Raw genomic sequence first — 5,179 nt, 5'->3', positions numbered from 1 at the left:
TATACGAAGACAGTAACTTGTTCTCGAAAGTAACTGTTCTTTCGAGAACAAGTTACTGCCTTCGTATATATAGTTAAAGGCTACCCAGCCATTGACCTTTGTCTGTGCGAATGCGCACATGTTGCCCAAACTCTTACGGGAATCGCCAACGCGTGCGCGAGTAATGAGTGGGTGGGCAAATGTCTATAAGGTACAATACATATGTAGAATTGTGGACACTTTGGAATGTGAGTCTCACGGGAAGCGTGCAAGGGATGAGTCCCTGCAGTCGCGCTATTCATCTGTGTCCTCGGTGGCTCAGATGGATAGAGCGTCTGCCATGTAAGCAGGAGATCCCGGGTTCGAGTCCCGGTCGGGGCACACATTTTCAGTTGTCCACATCGAGGTATAACAACAACACCTGTCGGCAGCTGAGGTTATCAGTTAGTCGTCATCTAGTTTTTCTGCTATTGTCGTTCACTTTTTCCCAAGTCAGTTTAGGTTGTTACACCTACATACTGTCCACTTGTGTAACTGAGTGTTCAGTGCCGCTCACTGCCAGCTGAAGGACCCCGGTTCCATTCCCAGTGCTGCCCAAGACGTTTCCTAGATGGTAGCACTAGTACAGGGTACACTGAGCTTCTTCGAAGCCAACTGAACGGATGCTCGGCGGATTAATAGCAGTTCAAAGGTCGGAAAATGCGACAACGACCGCGAGCGCAGTGTGGAGACTTCTACACCGCGTCCAGTGATGTCATTGGCAGAGGATGACATGGTGGTCGGTCGGACCAGTTTGGCACACGTAGGGCCATACGAGTATTACCCTGCATACTTGTTGTGTACATAGTTCCGCGTAGTCAGCGCGTACACAACTTTCCCACTAGAGCGCGCCCCGCTAAACACTACAGCGCAGGCGCAGCGCTCGTCCGTCTCCGCACTACGAGATGGCGCTGCCTTAGAGACGGACCAAATTCTGCTTCCGCCGATCCGCGTATTAATATGTAACGCAGCCAATGAGATTGCTGCTAACGTAGAACCTTTTCTCCTCACGGATCACACTCGCGCAGTGATACATTAACACGTGAGGTATTATAACGAGTGTACAGACCTCCGATTAGTCAGTCTGCACTAGTCTGCATTAGTCTGCGCCTTGTAAGATTATCATATTCCTGTACATAGCCACGAAGATAAATGTATAGACACTTTGTCAAGTATCAGAGATATGTTAGAATAAAATTAACGTACCAAGACCAAAGGAACTTCAGTTTGTCAATTGTAAATAGCATCCAGAATCAATTTAAGTAATATTTATGCTTGTTATTATTTTATAAATGTGTGGGAAAATTAATCAAGTTCTGTTTAAAGTTGGTCACTGTCAATCTGCTACTCTAAGCGTGCAAGTGGCATTTCTATCGTCTGACCTAACAGCAGACCCACGAGACATATTGCTGACACTCGCCTACTTCGCTAGAGTGACAAGTCAAATAATCTGATGGTGTGTGTACCGAAGGTCTTACAGTACTCACACCACAATACTAGAACATCATCTGCGAACAATATTACAGAGATTCTGTAGCTGCCGCGAGGGATTAACCGAGCGGTCTGGAGCGCTGCAGTCATGGACTGTGCGGCTGGTCCCAGCGGAGGTTCGAGTCCTCCCTCGGGCATGGGTGTGTGTGTGTTTGTCCTTAGGATAATTTAGGTTAAGTTGTGTGTAAGCTTAGGGACTGATGACCTTAGCAGTTAAGTCCCATAAGATTTCACACACATTTGACTTTTTTTTTTTCTGGAGGTATCTGCCACATTATTTATACGAATGAACATGACAGTCTGCTTTCATCGCAATTGAAAAAAAATAATAGTCTAAAAAACAGTAATATCGTCAGACAGCATCGTAGGACAACGTTTAAAACTGCGAAAATAGGCTGTGCTACCGAACAAAAAGAAAAAAAGAAAAGGAATGGAGCGATCTATGATCCTGCAGGGAGAGATGCAGTTTTTTTTATCTCTAGGGGACATGCCCGTCCGAGATGACCTCGTTTGTCATTCTTCGGCATTTACGCTCCGCAAAGGAGCACAGTAAGGACTATGTCAGTGGGTAATTGCCTCCCGCTGGGACGAAACACGGTGGAGCGTCGGCCTCATTTGAAGACCTTCAAGATGTAACAGCTGCTACAGGAAAACATCGAGAGTGAAGACGACCTGTATTCCGCCGCTAGTCGGGACAGTTGCAGTTAATGCTAAACGCCGGAAAACCCGTCGTCTTGTTGACAACAAACAAGCGGAAAGATCGGTCTGTAACGAGACATCACAGTAGTACAAAGATACCGCTCAAATGTTCAAATGTGTGTGAATTCCTAAGGGACCAAACTGCTCAGGTCATCGGTCCATAGACTTACTCACTACCTAAAGTAACTTATGCTAAGGACGACATATACACCCGTGCCCGAGGGAGGACTCGAACGTCCTGCGGGAGGGGCCGCGCAATCCGTGACATTGCGCCTCGAACCGCGTGGCAGATACCGCTCACAAATACGAAGTAGCGTATAAGCAACTGGGAAGACTTTCCGGAACACAGGTATGGAGATTTGTGGTAGAACAGGTACTCTGGATTACAGGTCGATGTCCACCAAATCTTTGTATCCCAGACTCATACTGCATATGCACCAAGAAAGGCCACCACCGAATGTTTCGATGTTTTTTTATATGTTTAATGATTCCAAGATCGCTACATCGTCATTTGCTTGTGCAATATCGCTGTTGTTGATGTTTTATACTACTGTTACTTTTTACAAGTTAGTAAATGATCAGGCTTCATAACAATGTCTTCTTTTTGATCGTGACCTGCAATAAGTTGCAGACTTGGCACTGTTACGTTCAGTGGATTTCTGGAATAACGTTTCTGCCGTGTAACAGGTCGTTGCACTTCTTATTTTCACTTAGCAGTCTGAAAAAATCTATGCAATATTTCGAAAAATATAATGTACTATATTTGCGAGTTGCTTACAGCTGATGACATTTCCCGCTGCTCAAAGTTACGGCCTTCGCAGTCCCCTCTTTGACATGTGCAGTTCGCAGTTTCTATTGCATCTATCCCCATCTTCTATGAGGCTGACCTCTTTTCCTCATTCCTCTGCGATCGATCACCATACCTCCTTCGTCCTCCTGTTCTCACCGATTCGTTCTAAATGAACATACTACACCAAGGTAAACTTTTTCTTACAGTAGCTTCCACGATTATGCTTATCCATTACGATGTTGCTTTCCACTTCCGTAATTATTATGATTTCTTCATTCCTCATGGGGCTCCAGAACTTCATCTCTAGTAAGAAAAATGGTTCAAATGGCTCTGAGCACTATGGGACTTAACTGTTGAGGTCATCAGTCCCCTAGAGCTTAGAACTACTTAAACCTAACTAAGCTAAGGACATCACACAAATCCATGCCCGAGGCAGGATTCGAACCTGCGACCGTAGCGGTTCCGCGGTTGCAGACTGTAGCGCCTAGAACCGCACGGCCACTCCGGCCGGCATTTGTGTGATCTTATTATATTTTTGTGATCTTATTACTTTAAAGAATTAAGTTTAACTGTCCAACTATACGCTCTTTTTGTGTAATGTTACCCTCAGTAAATTCTATGCGTAGCTATTTAAGCAAAGAACATTACTTAATACTAAAATTACGAGCAAGTAAATAATTAGTTATTGTTATTGATAAGTGTATTAGACTTATAGACAGAGTAACGAATTAATATGTATTAAATTGTGAAGGAAATAAAGAGTGTTGCAAAGTGATCTTTACAACTTTGATGAGGTACACTTCAGAAACACGGATAAATAGATATCCGGTTTATGGCGTAATGTTCACGAACACCTAAAGTTTTAGTAGTCATTTAATGAAGTTCAATAATGCGTTCGCCATCTGCAACACGCTGCATATCTGAGCGATGTTCCAGTTCCTCCCTTCCCATTCCTCATTAATGTATGCAGTGGCTGGTCTAATCCAACGTCACAGTTCCTGCAGGTCCCGCACTGGGGTCTGGTAGACAGCACCCTTTCTAAAGTCCCAAGGTAAAGAATCTCGTGGGGCTATGTCTGTAGACGTAAGTGACGAGGAAATGTGCCACTGCAGGACCTGCAAATAGACGTCCCAAGCCTGAGAGGTGGCATGAGCCCCCTCTCATATTTCTATCTTACGATTTTCCTCTCTAGTTGCATGCAGTGAAGAGTCGCTGTTCCTTCACACGCGGACTTCCCACGCAGCGTCTCTCGTCGCCTGGGTGGTCCGGTGACAGGCGGGCTCTGCGGATCTGGAGAGGGTTAGGCCGACGGGTGTGAGGAAGTCGAGTGAATGTTTTGCAGACGCCTACATTGTCAAGGGACGCGCCCGGAGGGGTCTGAAGTAGCGGCTGGGCTAGAGGTTCCGTTACTTCGCAGAATCTTAGCGAAAACACTTTCTGGCGGGCTACCAGTGAGGCGTGGGAATGACTTGTGTACCCAGGCAGTTGTGGCGGGAAAATTCCCGCGCTTTCTGCAAAATAGTAACTGTGATTGGCTGGCTCAGGGCAAAGCTCCGTGACGTAGCAAAATCAGCGCAGAAATTGGCGCCAAGAATCTCCATTGGTGGAATGATAGTGCTCCGGCAATGGAGTGGAATTTTCCGCCGGTTTTCGAGTTGCTGATTGGAACGTTTAACCACGGCCACTGTGGTGGGGGCGGGAATGTTCGGTGTTCGGCATTGTACGGCTGCTCTGGGTAGTCGGCTCTCGCCTTTCGGTCGAGGACGTCGAAGCAACCAGCCATCGCCTGCGGCACGCCAGATCGTGTTCTTGCAGTTAAGAAGACAATTTGGTAATGTATGTCCGCAGCACCGGCAGATAGGGATTTTCCTAGGTGATAATCAGAGCTCAGTAGAGCACGCCTGTTCGTCTTTTTCTAACTTTGTTCTGTATTGAGTAGCAGCAATTAATGTTGGGTTGGCTGTGTGTTTTCTCTTAAGATTTGAGTTGCAAGGAATTGGCTCCACATACCACTTCGTCATAATCCTCACAATCCAGTTTAGGGACAACTTCACATTCACAGCGTTTGTTTGAGTATCCAATTTGAGTCAATTTGATGTAAAGGTTTCAAGTGTTTTTGTTTATTATTTTGCGTTTAGTCCTAATAAATCATATTGTTATTTTGGACAAAACTTTCATTCT

General features: G+C 45.5%; 1 non-coding gene across 1 annotated transcript; it reads left to right on the top strand.

Annotated features, from left to right (window-relative positions):
- The first annotated feature begins 286 nt into the window (after window positions 1–286).
- On the top strand, window positions 287–360 carry Trnat-ugu (transfer RNA threonine (anticodon UGU)). Its single transcript has one exon. It is a non-coding gene; the product is annotated as a tRNA-Thr (tRNA).
- The last annotated feature ends 4,819 nt before the right edge of the window (window positions 361–5,179 follow it).

Source organism: Schistocerca serialis, chromosome 12, assembly GCF_023864345.2.
Source record: "Schistocerca serialis cubense isolate TAMUIC-IGC-003099 chromosome 12, iqSchSeri2.2, whole genome shotgun sequence".
NCBI lineage: Eukaryota > Metazoa > Arthropoda > Insecta > Orthoptera > Acrididae > Schistocerca > Schistocerca serialis.
This window is presented reverse-complemented; position numbering and strand designations above follow the sequence as displayed.